Source organism: Atractosteus spatula, chromosome 2, assembly GCF_055471065.1.
Source record: "Atractosteus spatula isolate fAtrSpa1 chromosome 2, fAtrSpa1.hap1, whole genome shotgun sequence".
Classification (NCBI taxonomy): Eukaryota; Metazoa; Chordata; class Actinopteri; order Semionotiformes; family Lepisosteidae; genus Atractosteus; species Atractosteus spatula.
In genome coordinates, this window is record NC_142707.1 from 50,543,551 (window position 1) to 50,561,512 (window position 17,962).

Below are 17,962 nucleotides of genomic sequence, written 5' to 3' on the forward strand. Positions count from 1 at the left end.
GGGCTCTGACTGGGCCACTTGAGGACATTGACCTTTGTGTTTTTTAGCACCTCACTGCTAAAGAGGGGAAAATGTTGTAAGTGCATACTACTGTACGTCATAATGTTCAGTCACTGATGTGCTTGAATGCATTAGGAATCCTTCCACGTGCTGTAGTGAGCTCAATTTGTTTGTCTGCCATTGTCTGGTCTCCACCCTCTGGCTTCAGGTTGTGTTGTGGGGTTTCTGTGCAGCTCTGTCCTGCTGCATATGAAACAATCTGAAGAATTAGAGACCTGCCGCTTGCAAATGTCCCACACAACACTGTACATTAGGAAAAACCTGTGAAAGCACAGTTTTGGATCATGAAAGGTTTACTATTAAGCTGTAAAATCAACCATAACCGGGTTCTGAGTAAATCTGCCAGGTCTCAATGCATCCTTGGGCAAACATTGTGGACCTGCAGGGTGGAGATTCCCCATGGGATCTCATGCTGAGTTAATTGGTGTGGGTTGGCACATTCAACACGGTATGACTCACACAGCACAGAGAGACGTTCCCCAGCGCAAACTGTATGTCTAGAATGACCATGGAATGAGCAGTCTGTTCTCTTGCAAGGTGTTAGCTCTGTTATAAAGTGTATCACATAAGGAATCTGTGAAAGTCATGCAAATGGAAAATGAAGTGTGTTGGTATTATATCACAATAGATGTTAAAAGACGTTTGGCAAAACACTGTATGGAGTTTGCATAAGTTCTTTTTTTTTGTCAACACTGCTGTAATCAGTGTTACGAAAAAAGTTTCTTAGAAAGATTGGCTCTAGTGTGTGTTTGTGTTTGGCGTCCTGTCTTGTGCCCATTGCTTGCTGGGATAGGCTCTGGTTTCCCCGCAACTCTGCATTGGATAAAGCAGTTAGAAAATAGATGGATATTTACACGCAAGAGAAGGAATAGTAGGAGAGGCATCGGGAATAATTTTATAATATATTGTAATGTACACCATCATTTTTTAAAAGATGCATGAACAAAAAAAGATGGCATTTATCCACACTGCATCTTTTTAAAAGAAGAAATGATAGCACATTAGTAGTCTGGAACCACTTGCAGCAGAGCAGATATCTTAGCTGAAGTGTTGCGAGCAGTTTGCATTTGTTGAAAGGCACTCATGAATAAAATTGTGTCATTGTTGTCGCTGTAGTGCCTGAGCAGTGCTCACTCAAGTAATAAAACATGGTGATGCTGGATAATAAGTGTCTTTCATCATCGTGAGGAAGGAAAATAAAATGACTGAAGGTGGAATGTGTTGTGGGCACAGGTTTACTTCCCAAGCTTTCAGCATGAACTCCAAAGGAAAGTGTGTGATGCATCAACAGAAATCCACTGGGATCTCAAGCTTTAGCAGCACATTTGGCTGAAGATGAATTGACTTTTGGGCTGAAACCAACTCCCTCATGCCCATTAAGCACAAGCTCCGCAATTGCTCTTAAACTCATTGTTCTAATGATTATTTGGGGTGTGTCAGGGCATGACAGCGGCTGCCATCTCGTCACAGGCGAGATGCACACGTGTGTTTGTTGGGCCTCGCCCCTCTGCGTCCATGACTAGACCGGGAGATCCCAGTCCTGGTGCGGGGGACCCCCACACTGCTGTTTAGCCTCCAGTGAAATGATTCTACCCTCAGGAGACATAATAATAAGATTAAATTGAGCTCTTTAAAGGGGAACTGCAGTCCCACTTTCTCAGACCGGTTATAAAATCTCGGTAACAAAATCAATTCACCAGTGTAGACAAATTCACAAATTCCGAATTAAGCGCAAAATTGTGAACTTTGTGAATGTAAGTTAAGTCACTGGACGTTTTGTTGCCTCGTTCTGAATCGCAGAACATGACGCAGCTTGTACCTGGAAATTTCATCTGTTTTTGACATCTATAATTGGAGGTTTCACAAGTTATCATGTACATTTGAATTTTCTTGGGGTCTGAAATGTACTCATCACTGTTGATTCTTTCCAACCCCAAAATATAAAAATAGCATTGCAGTTCCCCTTTAATAATTAATTTTAGTTACAAAACATGCGAGTGGTGTCTTGAAACTACCGTGCTTCAGAAGTTGCTTAAAATCACAAACTGTTGAGCAGAAAAAGACTTTGGTGAAGGTTCTGTCCCGGTGACTTGTTGGTTCAGTTAAGGTGCATTGTAAGTACAGAGCTCAGCTGTGATGGAAACCAGCAGGTGTTTTAAACCCCAGCACAAGGAGGGGGAGTCCCTGGTCCTGCCCATCAGAGGACAGACAAATGTTTCCCTCATTAGCAGTACAGCCATACTAGAAGTACCCTGGGTTCAGCTGTTAATGCTCCAAGCTGACAGTGTCATGGCTGAATGATGGTGATGATGGTGGAGATGGTGATGGTGATGATGCTAATGATGATGATGGCAATGGCGATGGAGATGATGAGGATGAGGATAATGATGGTGTTGGTGAAGGTGATGATAGTGAGCCTGTTGGGTCCAGATCAGTTGTGTTCTATGTCACTAATATAATCAAAAAGCAAGGTTCTCCATCATACCGAAGGCAGACAAAAAGGGAAGAGCAAAAAGAGGTCATTGTGCTCTTTTTTTTTTTTTTTTGGCAGACAGGCCCAGTGGCCTAATGGATAAGGCATCAGCCTCCGGAGCTGGGGATTGTGGGTTCAAGTCCCACCTGGGTCAACTACATTTACTGCTTTGGAAAAGGTTAATCCTAAATCATTAAGAGACAAAGCATTTTGCTGTTGTTGTTGTGTGTAATCCCTATGATGTACTCAATTTTCCACACAGGATAATTTAGCATTCCTTACCATTTAGCATTTAGCATACCTTAGCATTAGAGATTAAAGTATTCTCTGAAGCATTTGAATTCACTTTCCTGCACAGAGGGCAGTACTCTGCACTTAAAGAATACAAATAGAAATAAAATGTAAATGTTGCCTGAGCTCAGCCTGCACCACCTAACCCAACCACTTATGTCCAGACCTCGGGGTGCGGGCGGGCACTTTGAGAGGCCAAAATGCATTTCATCATTTTTAAAAGACATAATGGCTCCACATTTAGCATTTTCACAAGTTCACTGAAAGAGTCTTATACTGCAACCTGCCCGGATCGGAAGTATGTTATTTCATCTCACCAGCAGGGGGCAGTATGATTACAAAATCAATTGTCAAGGCAATGCATTATAAATTACATGTCCAAACATTCTTCAATAGTGGTTATTAAAATTGTATTTACAGTTTTAGTATTTGGGAAAAACACCATGACGCTTTAAATAATTGTTATAGAAGTGTCTTTGGACGTGCAATATACAGTATACTGCATTGTCCTGTCAATTCAGTTTGCAATCCTACTGCCCCCTGCTGGTGAGATGAAAGAGCACCTTAACATTAATCTGGCATTTTAATAGTACGAGGGAGAAAGGAGGGACCAATCCTTCCTAGAGTCGTGCAAATCTTTACAAAAGAGTTTTCAACAGGCCTTCCTTCTCATGGCAAATGAAGGGGACACACAGCTTCCAAAAAATTATTCATCAGCTTGCTACAATCAGAATATCTCTCCAGCACAGCTGGAGTTTAATCACTCTCTGCAGTAAACAACAAACTTCAGCCTAAATGTGCTTGCTAAAGAGCAGTTTCCTTTAAACTTCACTGTGCTTATGATTTATTTAGCTGTTTCTGCATTTTATGGGAAATGAAGTGAGCACAATGCTAATTTATTTCTCAGAAATTCATTGCAAAGCCATCTGAGCAAACCTGAAAAATGCCACAACTTGCAGCAAAAGTAAATTAACTTCAGGTTATGAATGCCTACCATTCTCATGTTTATTCACACACATATGCATTTTTATTTTACATACTGTATTTAACATTTTTCATTTTTCTCATTTTTATGTAAACAATGATAATGTTTGCAATAGTCTGTTTCAATGTGAAAATTACCAATATCCTCATCTAATTGTATTATTATTTCTCCTGCTGCTCTTGGGGTTTTATACTGTACTGAACCCTCTTAATTTTATTGTCAATACTGTGCCATACTCATAAGAATTCAAGAACTGTTACAACAAGAGGAAGCCATTTAAAGCATCTAAACCATTTCACACTTGATTGATCCAAAGATCTCATACAGTACAACTATTTATTAAAAGAAACACCTTCAACAACATAAATGGAAAGCTTGTTCCATACCCCCGCAAACCTTTGTGTAAAGAAGTCTCTCTTGCCCTGGTTGGAGGATCTCATCCAGATGTGTCTTGAAAGAAACTAGGGTATTGACATCAATAACATGGTTTGGCAGCCTGTTCCACACTTCTACAGCCCTTCTGGTAAAGAAGTGCCCCTTATTCTCAGTTTTAAATGTATTTGCATGAAGTTTCCACTGTGTCCTCTAGTTTATGTTTCACTGCTCATTCTGAAGTAAGTTACCGGGTTAATTTTGTCAGTGTGTTTGAGAATTTTGAATGCTTGTTTCAGGTCTCCTCACAGTCTTCTCTGTTCAAGACTAAAGAGACTCAGTTCCTCCAGCCTGTCAGTGAAGGACAGTCCCTTCATTCTTGTATCAGGTATCCTCTGTTCAGGACTAAAGATAAATTCACTTTATTGGCCATACAGTATACAATTTCTTGTATTAGGAATTTGTCTTTTCGTGTACGCCAACTTGCTCTCCATGAAACACACAGGTTTGTGGGGGTATGGAACAAGCTTTCCGGTAATGTTGTTGAAGGTGTTTCTTTTAATAAATAGTTGTATGAGATCTTTGGATCAATAAAGTGCGAAATGGGTTAGACGCTTTAAATGGGTTCCTCTTGTTGTAACATTCCTTGAATTCTTATGAGTATGGCACAGTATTAGCAATAAAATTCAGTAATGGAGAGAAGCTTAGGGTCTGAGCACAGGGTCAGCCATTTATACTGCACCCCTGGAGCAGTTGGGGTAAAGGGCCTTGCTCACGGGCCCAACAGAGTAGGATTTCTCTGCCAGCTGCAGGATACGAACCAGCAACCTTTCAGCCACAGGCACAGAGCCACCGAACCACCCAAGAGACTCGGTTCCTTCAGCCTGTCAGTGTAGGACAGTCCCTTAAGCCCAGTAATGTATCTGGTTGCTCTTCTCTAGACTGATTCCAGAGGAGCAATATGTTTTCTGTAACACGGTGGCCAAACATTGTAAACAATATTCTAAATAAGTAGTTGGTAGTGTGCCGTGAAATTTTAACAACACATGATTAAAATCCTTCACTTTTAACTTGATATTCTAACATCCAGATTTTTAAAAATTTTAAGCACTTACAGTACATGCTCTGTGCTAAAGAGCAATCCAGTCTAATAAGCAGGAGACCAATGCACAATGTGTGCCTGGGATTTCATCTTCATTATCCTGAAAGTGTGCCTTTAAATGGAAACCCTGCTATTCACATTGTTCTGTCTGTGTGTGGGTGTAAGATGCTGGTCTCTGCCACTCTGAAATAGAAAAGCAGAGAATGGGAAGGGAGGCATTATATGAGCACATGTACTGTAACACAAGTTGACATGTTCTTTCTTTTTATAACACTGACAATTAAAATGAAATTAATTTGACATTTTCTGGACTAATACATTCACTCTTTTTCAGTCACAGTGATGTGGACAGCTGTGCTGGCCTGGAATCCCCATGAGTGAAGAGGAACTTCCAATCAGGAACACAATCAGCAGGAAACAGGTGCTCCATCACCTTGACAGTCCCATGGCCTCATGGGACTTGTAGTTCCTATCATCCCTACTGAACCAACCGAAATTACAGTTCTCCAGGGAGACAAAGGTCACAGCGCATCCTTCATTTGTGGCTAGAAACGTGCTGTTTTCACAGGCTTTCACATGCTCTGTCAAAGCCAGTATGGATTGTTTTCAAGAAAACTGAAGCCTGACGCCCTCATGGATAGAGGAGGGATGATGGCGTCCTAATATGGAAGTCATACTCAGACTGTTGACTAAACTTCAGTAAACTTGTGAACTTTTAAACTCAGAAGGGACCAGTGTCCATTTGAGCAAGGTTTGTGGGAAATACATAGAGCATGAATTAGACAGCAAACAGCAAATATTGTATGAGTGTTTTATTAAAATCTGATAGAGATGGGAAGTTGTCATCTTTTGCTGCCACACCATGTTACCTCTGTGGCGGGCAGCTTAATTAACTGTCTGCTGGCAAAGCGGTAATGACCTTCTCTGACCTTTGACCTCCCATTACCTTCTAATATGCTAAACGGGCAACTAATGTCAGTCTGGAGCAGTGTGCTGCACGCAGACTTCTGAACAGGGCGCCCGGGGCTGTTGAGAACTCTGCTGTCTGTCAAAGCAGTGCTCTGGGCCCTGTTCATCTTGACCTTCAAGCAGCCAGTTAGGTACTCCACTGTGGGAAGCGGTTCTCGAGTGAATGTAGGGTAACAGATGGCTTTGTCTCCATTATCGGAGCAGAGTGAAAACACAGTTCTGGAAGCACATCTTTCTCAAACCTTGTACTCTTTGAATTGCAGAAGTTATGTTTTGTTTTATTTCCAAAACAGTAGTAATAACCCATAGTTTGGAATAGCATTGACAGTTTACATGTTGTTTTTCCCTGCATTCAATTTCTCCACATGTTTGGTGAATCAAACCATTTTTAAGGCCCTTGAAGTCCATCTCGACCAACTATTAACAGACATACTGTATAAATGATACAATTCAAGTAGGTACAGTAGCTGCGTCAGTGTGTGTTGGCTACAAAGGAACAAGTAAAGGCTTATACCATGCATGGAATAAACCTTTATTCGTTCCATATAAGTGATGAACTGCTTTGACTGCATTATCAGAGCAGAATGAAAACATGGGACAAAGGATTGTAGCTCAAAAACATTGAGCTCTTTACATTTGGAAACCAATGATATGAAAATTTGGAAAACCATTCATGTTTTAGGTAGCTTAGAGAAAAAGGACTCAATTTAGAATGTCACTCATTTTAGCCATGTTTTGGATAGAATGGGCTCTGAATAATTTGAGGACAGACCAATCAAAACCAACAAAAAGTTTTCTGCACATTACACAAATAATCTGAAATGCCCTTCTGTTCTGCAGGCTAAAGGATTAATCTTTTCAAGTCTTGAATATAAAAGACTATTTGAGGACCCGACCAAAATATAATCCTCAGTCACAAGATAAACCCTAACAACCCTGTGGACTTCTTCAGAATAAACAGTGAAACACACAACCAGTGGAAACTATGTGCAAGTAAATTTAAAACTGAAAACAGGAGGCACTTCTGTACGCAACAGGTTGTGGGAGTATGGAACAAGCTACAACCAATACCCTGGCTTCTTTCAAGAAACAGTTGGATGAGATCCTGGGATCAATTAACTCCTAGCCCAAATTGCCTCCTTATTTTTGCAGTCTCTCTTATGGTGGAATTTCATCAGATTTCCCATAGAAGCACAGCAGCTCAGTGCATTTCTGCATCAGCCCTGAAGTAAAAAACAAAAGGCTGATGTATACTTTAACCCAGTTCAGACAACTCTTTGGATCTGCCTCTTGGGATTCTGTTTGTGCTAAGTAATCTAAAGTTAATTTAATTACGTTGTCTTTCTGAGCATTAGGTGAGAGGAGACAATTAAAGTTTCTCAGAACACGGCGTATGCCTCCCTATGTGTGATGCCAATCTGCCATCTTCATCCTGTCCTCACCTGAGGTGTGAATACTGGAGTCCCGTGTGGGGACTGTGTGAATCCCGAATGTCTGACAGTGTGTGCTGGATATGCTAAAAGCTATGGCAGGCTAAGTCTCTGCACGAGGACTGTCATGCTGCACTGCTTTCTGGTGTGATTATACTGTAGGAAATCGAAGTTCTGTGTCGCAGAGTACAGGGCCGCTGCAGTCTGTGGTATCAGATGAGAAAGGCTGGTCCTCATACTGTGGTCTGGGATGAATACAGCCTTATTCCACTCCCTCCCTCCCAGTACTTTTCAGCTGCAATTAAGTCTCAGTGGGGATTCCGCTAATTTGGCCCCCCTGCACAGGCATGTTCATACTGATCTCCGTCCTCTGTCAGTGCTGAGACCCCGAACCGAGTGGTAATGAGAGGTGTTGACAAATTTCCTAATTCATTTTGGGAACTGATTGCGACAACTGTCAAATTGAGACAAACTCCGTTTTCAACGGCTGCTGCTCTGTTCCTAAATTCAGGGCCACTCTGTGCGCAAATCGCAACAAAGGTATTCTTGTTCTGCTGGTAGGTACTGTAGGCGGCCACTGAGCCCAGTGGGTTAGGACAGATGATCAGGAATTCAGCTTTCCTCTTCCCACTCAAAGAAGAAACAGGATTTACGGCACTTTAAAATTCGGACATTTGTGGTCTGGAGCTTAATTCTGGGCGAGGAATGAATGCAATTCCCCGCTTAGCTGTTATTCCGATGGAATGGAAAAGAAATCAGCCACGTGCTAATTCGAATATCCAAATGAGTTTGATATGCCTGTTTTGAAATGTCATACCATTGGACTGGCTGGATAACTCTACACATTCATGTCAGAGCATAAAGAGAAAAGAAATGAAACAATTTACTGGGGCTCAAGAATCCAGACAAGATACCCCATTTTACATTTAACAGATTTTACCCCTGAGAAGTGGTGACACTTTGACAGCTGGCTGCTGTTGTATGATCATTAGGTGTTATTTTGAAAAAAGGACATGGGATTCATAATGATACAAGACCTTACCACACCCCCTCTGAAAAAATACCATTTAATATCTTCTAAACCTCAAAGCAGTTTTTTTGTTACTGAGAAGGAAATGTCATTTAATGCAGTACCTCAGTGTATAAGCCCAGATAAAGTACTAATGAGCTAGGTTTCTGAGACTTGCTGCATTTCATAAACATTCCTATTTAATTTTCAAATGCAGTGCCACCAGATAATCATACCATTACCACCACATATATCACATATTTTGCCTAATACATTACTTGTAGTGTTTGTGTTCCAGTAATTCCATGTCATCTAGTCCAATCATTTTCTAATGTGTTAAACTGGTCTTTTTTGTTATCAACTCAACTGTGAAATCCATGATAATATGATTCCACCTTTCATTTGCATTTCACCTTGCATTTCTTCAAATTGTGCATTCAACATACATTTGCTTGGGACAGAGATCTTATTTATTTTAGTATAACTTCACTGTGCAGACAGTAAACATTTCAAATAAAGGCAGTACACATTTTCCTATTGATGCCAAGTATCTGTCCAGCGCTGCTCATAGCATTTATCACTGCTGCATTATTATGCTGTTAAGATTCTTGTAAAGACTGGTGTGTCTGATGGTTTTCATTCCAACTCAGCTCCTTACAAACTCAATTAGTTCATTACTGGCTTATGAGAACCAATTTGACAGCTCCTCCCAGCTCTTCAAGTGCTTGTTCTTTGAACAGACATGCAGTTACACTGACCCTCCAGGACCAGAACTGGACACCCTGCAGACACACTGACCCTGCAGGACCAGGACTGGACACCCTGCAGACACACTGACCCTGCAGGACCAGGACTGGACACCCTGCAGACACACTGACCCTCCAGGACCAGAACTGGACACCCTGCAGACACACTGACCCTCCAGGACTGGACACCCTGCAGACACACTGACCCTCCAGGACCAGAACTGGACACCCTGCAGACACACTGACCCTGCAGGACCAGGACTGGACACCCTGCAGACACACTGACCCTCCAGGACCAGGACTGGACACACTGCAGACACACTGACCCTCCACGACCAGAACTGGACACCCTGCAGACACACTAACCCTCCAGGACTGGACACCCTGCAGACACACTGACCCTCCAGGACTGGACACCCTGCAGACACACTGACCCTCCAGGACCAGGACTGGACACCCTGCAGACACACTGACCCTCCACGACCAGAACTGGACACCCTGCAGACACACTAACCCTCCAGGACTGGACACCCTGCAGACACACTGACCCTCCAGGACTGGACACCTTGCAGACACACTGACCCTCCAGGACCAGGACTGGACACCCTGCAGACACATTGACCTTACAGTACCCGACTGGGCACTTAGCTGTAGAATGTTTCTAGTGAACCACAATTTTAATTAAACGTTAATCAAGAGAAAGTGTTGAAACAAGGGTTATTGAAAGCTTTGTGCAGCAGGAAATCATTCCCTTTTTTCAAATGCAGACATTGGCATCTGTAAATGAATCCTGTGTTCAGAGAGATGGCTTTGTGACTTATCTGGAGGGAACTGATATCCTGCTTGGATGACACTCCCCAGAAACATAAGAAGGAGAAGGAAAGACCAAGGACTGAGACGAGCAACAACAGGACTGAATAACGTCAAAGTCTGTGTCTGCCAGAGTTCTCTAAAGATGCAAAGGTCAAGAGGCTGTCTCTCGAACATTAGCAGTCAAGCAGGAGGCTGTCTCCAGACATCTGCAGTTGACTGAATTAATTCTGCTGCACCGGTGTGTATACAGGGTGTATCCTCACACCCGTTGCTTGCTGGAATAGGCACTGCCCCCCTCCTCCACCCTGTTTTGGAAAAAGCAGTTAGAAAATGGATGGATGGAGGTCTTTCATTTTGGTCTGCAATCATTGCAGACCAGCCTGGCACTTTGGATTTCCTGTAGAAATAGTTTGCAGTGATATGGTGTCTGTCAGTGACCCTCTATGTCATGAACAGCCAAATCCCTTTGCATGTTGCCTAGTTTTCCTATCTGTGTTGGAAAAGGAGGCCTTTTTTTGCAAATGCCTCCTGTTCAAGGACCGTTTGTCAGTGGACTTCAGATCTGATGGGCATTTCTCTAGGTACAATACCATCACCATGTGGCAAATCGGGGTCCAGCAGTTCAGTGAGCCCTAAGCAAGGTGGAGGAGAAGCCTGATTTGAACAGTGAGCTTTACTGGGGTAACTCGCCTGGCTGGGGAGAACCGCAGCCTGCTGACAGGGAGGGGGCTGACTTCATGAGGGATGAGCTCAGGGCAGCTGCAGGGTCAAAGATGGGGCAGAGAGAGGGAAGTGCAAATGAGACACACAGCCGAGGAAGCAAAAGGGGCAAAAATAGGCCAGGAGGTGGAAATGCGTGAGATTAGGGTTCGACCTCCTCCTTTACTTTCGTTTTATTGAAAGTCTATTTCTAGCATAAACCATAATGTCTTTCTGGGTGCCATTTCATTGAAAAATTGTGATGACACTTTTCATCACACATAGTCCTGCTTCAGCCTGGCACTCAAAGGTGGCAGGGACAAGTTTTATGCCTACGTTGGGCACACAACCATCGTGAAAGCATTTCTGCCTTCGTCTCAAATTAATGAAAACACAGGAGAGGTTACAAAAAAGAGGATGCCCATTAGCCCCTTTAGTACTTAGTAGTTAATTGATCGAAGGATCTCATCCAGTTGTTTTCTTGAAAGACGTCAAGATATTCATCTTCAGCATCATAGCGTGGCAGCTTGTTCCACACTTCCACCACCCTTTGTGTAAAGAGGTGCCTGCTGTTTCCTGTATCAAATGCATTTCCACATAGATTCAATTTGCTTCCTCCAAATTTTTCCACTGAAATCGAAACACAATAAGCATTGTGCTATTGTGCTAGGTTCCTCTTACTTTGCTTACACTTTACTCACACTGTTAAAGTAAAGCAGAATCACTTCTCCCCAATTCTTGTCTGTCAAGCTGTGTCACTTTCTGGGCAATTTCTTACTCATGCGGGGGTGTTCGCGACACTGTGTGGGCAGAGATGTGCTTGGAAGCCCAATCGACTCTGCTTGCAGTTGTTCTCCCTTGTGGTTTCACACTCAGTCCCAGTTAATAAGCAGACCACTGCACTGCACATAATCATTTAACAATTTAGGAAATGTTAAAAAGGTATTTTCTTTGGAATTAGCCAGACTATTTTTGAGTTTTTATGTAACCACAGAACCTGTTTTCACACTGGAACAATTGCAAAGCCGAATGAGCTGGGTTGTACTGCTGAGTCTCACTAATGAGGTGAGGAATTAAATGCTTGTTCAAAAATATTTCTTTTAAATGCTGCTTCAGGGTCTCAGTTATTTCTCATTGATTAGGGTATGGTTATGGCTTGTTGGGTTTTAAGCAGGGATAATGACAGTAATTGCATGGTGATTTAAATGGCCTGTAGGCGCATGTGCATTAGAGCGGAGATTTACAAAGAACAGTAGGCCAATTAGACAGAACAAGAAATAAAATCATTAAGAAGCTGCTGCTAAATAGAAAAACAAGAAGAAAAAAGTAGATCAAACCCATATGATTGTCCATAAATAGGGAAATTAGGGGCTGAGATCAGTTTCATTCATTAAATATCTGAAAACAGAAAACAAACTATTCCCATACAGAACAGAGGGTAAATTCTCATGACAGGGGCCTGGAGGGTCAGTGTGTCTGCAGGGTGTCCAGTCCTGGTCCTGGAGGGTCAGTGTGTCTGCAGGGTGTCCAGTCCTGGTCCTGGAGGGTCAGTGTGTCTGCAGGGTGTCCAGTCCTGGGGGGTCAGTGTGTCTGCAGGGTGTCCAGTCCTGGTCTTGGGGGGCCCGTGTGTCTGCAGGGTGTCCAGTCCTGGTCCTGGAGGGTCAGTGTGTCTGCAGGGTGTCCAGTCCTGGTCCTGGAGGGTCAGTGTGTCTGCAGGGTGTCCAGTCCTGGTCCTGGAGGGTCAGTGAGTCTGCAGGGTGTCCAGTCCTGGTCCTGGAGGGTCAGTGAGTCTGCAGGGTGTCCAGTCCTGGAGGGTCAGTGTGTCTGCAGGGTGTCCAGTCCTGGTCCTGGAGGGTCAGTGTGTCTGCAGGGTGTCCAGTCCTGGAGGGTCCGTGTGTCTGCAGGGTGTCCAGTCCTGGTCTTGGGGGGCCCGTGTGTCTGCAGGGTGTCCAGTCCTGGAGGGTCAGTGTGTCTGCAGGGTGTCCAGTCCTGGTCCTGCAGGGTCAGTGTGTCTTCAGGGTGTCCAGTCCTGGTCCTGGAGGGTCCGTGTGTCTGCAGGGTGTCCAGTCCTGGAGGGTCAGTGTGTCTGCAGGGTGTCCAGTCCTGGTCCTGGAGGGTCAGTGTGTCTGCAGGGTGTCCAGTCCTGGAGGGTCAGTGTGTCTGCAGGGTGTCAAGTCCTGGTCCTGGAGGGTCAGTGTATCTGCAGGGTGTCCAGTCCTGGTCCTGCAGGGTCAGTGTGTCTGCAGGGTGTCCAGTCCTGGTCCTGCAGGGTCAGTGTGTCTACAGGGTGTCCAGTCCTTGAGGGTCAGTGTGTCTACAGGGTGTCCAGTCCTGGAGGGTCAGTGTGTCTGCAGGGTGTCCAGTCCTGGTCCTGGAGGGTCAGTGTATCTGCAGGGTGTCCAGTCCTGGAGGGTCAGTGTGTCTGCAGGGTGTCCAGTCCTGGTCCTGGAGGGTCAGTGTATCTGCAGGGTGTCCAGTCCTGGTCCTGCAGGGTCAGTGTGTCTGCAGGGTGTCCAGTCCTTGAGGGTCAGTGTGTTTGCAGGGTGTCCAGTCCTGGTCCTGGAGGGTCAGTGTATCTGCAGGGTGTCCAGTCCTGGTCCTGGAGGGTCAGTGTGTCTGCAGGGTGTCCAGTCCTGGTTCTGGAGGGTCAGTGTGTCTGCAGGGTGTCCAGTCCTGGAGGGTCAGTGTGTCTGCAGTGTGTCCAGTCCTGGTCCTGGAGGGTCAGTGTGTCTGCAGGGTGTCCAGTCCTTGAGGGTCAGTGTGTGCAGGGTGTCCAGTCCTGGTCCTGGAGGGCCAGTGTATCTACAGGGTGTCCAGTCCTGGAGGGACAGTGTGTTTGTAAGTTTTAAAAAGCACCCGCACCAGCAGGTGGAGATCTGACAGAAGCTGTTAAATTGCTCATATAAGCCAATAAACAAGTAAATTAAGGGCAGCACAGTGGTACAGTGGTTAACATCATTGCCCCGCAGTGCTGGGGCCCTGAGTTCAATTCTGGACCTGGGTGCTATCTACATGGAGCTTGTATGTTCTTCCTGTGGTCACGTGGGTTTCCTGCAGGTGCACCAGTTTTCTCTCACAGTGCAAAGACACACCGACGGGTTGTCTGTCTGCCCTGTGATGGGCTCTGTCCAGGGTATATCCCGACTTATGCCCTTTGCTTGCCAGGATAGGCTCCTCCTCCCCAGAAGTCCTGTACTGGACAAAGTAGGTAGCAAGTGGATGGAAGGAACAGTTGGTTTAGCTCAGTTGAGTGGAATGAAGAGGCGAAAGCAAATCTGTACACACACACTGGTCAGCCCTGACATTCAGGGTACAGGGCTGCATAAGAACACTCCAAAGCACATAGTGATTAATAAAGTTTTTCCAGTAAGTTTCATGTAAGCTATTAACATCCACAGAGGTGATTCCTTTATAAGAAATGGACTACTCGTGCACTGAATCTATAAAATACACCGCACGTGCTGTGACTGCAATTGCAACAAAACTATAATGTGTGTTTTATTCCTTTTAGAAAGGAATAAGGGTGATAGCACATTTGTGTTAGACTCTGAGTCAGTGTCACAAAGCCGTCATGTAAATTCATGGCCATTGTGACTTTCCAACCGTGGAGAAAGCAGGGAAATATTTTGAGAACTGACGGTACGTGTGGCTCGCTTGAAGTACCGGTGGGTCTCCACTTCAGTGAATTTAACATTGGTGAATTCACTTATTTGCAATTTGGTCTGGAAAGTGAAATACAGTTTGCAAACTGCTCCACAGTACCCACTACTACACATCACACGTCTCAGCCTGGTCCTGTTTGTGTTTTGTAAAGAATGCTCATGGATCTGTATCGGAGGTGTGAGGAATGACAGGAGACGACTTTACAGGCTCTCTGACAGTTTTACTGCCCTTTTTCATTATAGTGGGGTGTGTTAATCACAGAGACAGAGTGAAAGTAAAGTCTGGATGCAGAGGAGGGCTTCATGTCATTTATCTTAGCTGATTACTACAAGTTTGTGATAGTGTTGTTTCTGTTAGGTGTTTAGTGTTTTTTACTTAACTTGAAGCCGAGGTTTTAGTACTTTAATTGTCCTATATGGGAGGTGCAGCAGCACAGCCAAATGTGGTACAGTATGTGAAAAGAGGGAGGACCTGTCGGTGGACGACGAGACATTCACAGCGCAGCATTCTCACCAGGAAAGGAAGGAGCTGGCTGCTGCTGTGTAGGAGCACCAGTTCCCATAGAAGAGGACTTGTCTGCTCAGACCCTCACCACTCACTTTAGGTTAAAAGTAATACCTCTATGTATTCTGAGTAACAGCCTTGGTTGTAGCGGTGTCTGCCACTGGTAAGAAAGAAGACGGTTTTTGGCGGACCGGACAAACGAGTTCCACTGAGCAAGGAGAGCTCCGCTGTTACTATCGGTACAAAGGGGGAACTAGGTGAGCCTTCATTTTGGACTAGCATTGGATTGGTCTGTTTGTCATCAAACTCCATAATAACAAGGGAGCTTTATGTGCAGGATCCCCTGCTACTCAAGCAACAAAGGAGAATCTGTCGCGGATTCCTATATACCATAGTCCTATATACTGTAGTTCATTATGCGACAGTATAGGAATGGACTTGGTTGTATTAGAATTTGGCTATTCTGCACTGAACCTGAATGTTGACACTCTACCTTATAGTCAAATTGAATCTGATCCCCCATAGCAAATGGGTTTGACCCCCTGGACTTAAGACCCAGTGAGGAGTGATGTGTCCGTTCCTAGCACACTCACACATTCTTTACTGTATACCGCGCTGCAGCAGGACAATAACACACTTCTGGTTCTGTGTTCTTCACTGGCACAATGGGGCTGAACCGTACAAGGGGCAATGTTGCAAATATTATGAAATTGCTCAAATCATAAATAGTATTGTTGCTATTTAATTACTATTTCATGCACTGTTTCGTGTTATGATATTGAATAACATCTGCAGGGTTGTTTTCTTTTATATAGTTCCTGTCAGCCTTTTAGTTCTCTTTGTCAGCATCATAATAATATTTATATAGTGCCTTTCAATGTAAAGGGTCCCAAAGGAGTTTAGATATAGGATAGGAGGGGACTCACCTTTTTCCCCACTGAAGAGCAGTCCAACCAGGAAGACACACAGGGGTCATTCTGCACCGGCGGATCAGGGGAAACCCAGAGACGTATTTAGCCAGGATACCAATATTAACAAACCCTTACTCTTCCAGTGTCATGAGATCTTTAATGGCCAAGTGTCTCATGTTATCATACTTGGACATTGGACATTGGACATTGGACCAGGGGGAAGAGCACTGCCTACTGGCCACCTAATGGCATTTCCCATATTGCTGCCAATGCAACTGCAAATATGACTCCAAGCATATTACGCAATGGTTTATGCATAGAAGGCAAAACGCTCTGCAAAATGTAATTAATGCTGTAAATCACAACTGCTAGCCAGCAGGATCCCACTGTGCCCACTGCAGAGATGCTCCCAACTCCTCAGACAGACTGCCCTTGCCCTTCTGAGAGAGGAGCTCTGTGCTGGTCGTACCCTACAGCACCTCCTAAGAAAAGAAGATCTTCCGTCTCCACCTGCAGTTGAAAAGAAAAACGTTTGCGTTTACTGTAGGTCCAAAGCAGCGCAAGGTACAGTAAATAGCCCTTATTGTTATGATCTACACATCTATCTTTCTGATTAAAATCAATATTGCCTCATGTTACACATTGCCATTCCCCGGGTGCAGCTAAGGTTTTATTATTTTATTAATATTTGGCATAAAACTCGTTAACTGCCGTCGGCTTTATCTCTGGGTGCAATGCCCCTTTAAAATCTTAATTTTCAGCTTTTGATACGGCATTCGGTTGGTATTAATTTTGGAACCGGATCCCCCGGAGCATTAAAATCAGTCCAATGATTAAGAGCTATTCATTTACAGCAGCGCTGCCGGTTTGTAGTTGTAAGCGACCACCCACTGGGGATCAGAGAAGGCTGCGAGTTAGTCAGATAGCTCCAGGCTCTGCTGTTTACTAGGTCACCCGCAATCTCCCGCTTGCCTGCGAATTTACAAGGACGCCTTGGTAATGACTGTCTCATTTTTCAGCACTTCACTAGATAAGCCTAAGTGCCTGTTTGATTTGCAGTTAAATAGGCTGTAGTTCTGATTGTGCTTAAATCAACGTGTCTGTGGAAACGGCGAGAAAGAATCCCGTCGTTTGCGCGCGTGAGGAAAAGGCTGTCCTGCGCATGTTTTGTCCATAAAGATTCACTTAAGAAGTTCCTCCTCTTTAGATTCACAGAACCCAAAAGAAAAAAAAGGCACATTTTGAGAAATATGGAATAGTTACTAGTAAGATTTAATGAAAGAAATACAAAAAAGCATTACTCGATAGCATTGTGTTCATTAGGAGAGGTCTGTGAAGCTTACGGGTACCTGCCATGCCAGTTCAATGCATCTGCTTCATATTAATGATGCTTTAGCTCTGCTACAGTATACAACTAGTTGGACATTAAATGACACAAATAAAAGTATTTACCCATTAGTACTGGTTTTCATACAACTTTTGTTCCAACTCACTTTTGGGGTATAATTACTGAATGGTGCCATGTACAATACAAACAGCCAACAGTATAAAAAATGGTGAAAATACTGTAGGATCAAATTATGACTCTTTCTAAAGTTGTCTGGGGCCCCAAACTCCAGCACTGAGCATAAAAAAATGTCTAAGTTGTGCAGGAATGCTAACCCTAATCCTAGCTGGGGTTTCAGCTGAACAATTATGCAATGTGTCAAAGAAGACTCCCCTGTCATTAGATTTTGAAATGTTCCCCACATCAAAAAAAAATATGAGTCTAAAATGATCGAAACCATTTATAAAAGCTCTTGAAAATGCAACAATGTCTTCATATCTTCATGTCTTCAAAAATCAATCTACTTTAGGCACATTTACAATCCGATGATAAATGCTATCAGAATGGTACATACTGTAATTGAAGATCCTTTGAAGTCTACTTCAGGG

General features: G+C 43.9%; 1 non-coding gene across 1 annotated transcript; it reads left to right on the forward strand.

Moving 5' to 3' along the window:
- Window positions 1-2,614: 2,614 nt before the first annotated feature.
- Window positions 2,615-2,687, forward strand: trnar-ccg (transfer RNA arginine (anticodon CCG)). The gene has a single exon. It is a non-coding gene; the product is annotated as a tRNA-Arg (tRNA).
- Window positions 2,688-17,962: the final 15,275 nt, after the last annotated feature.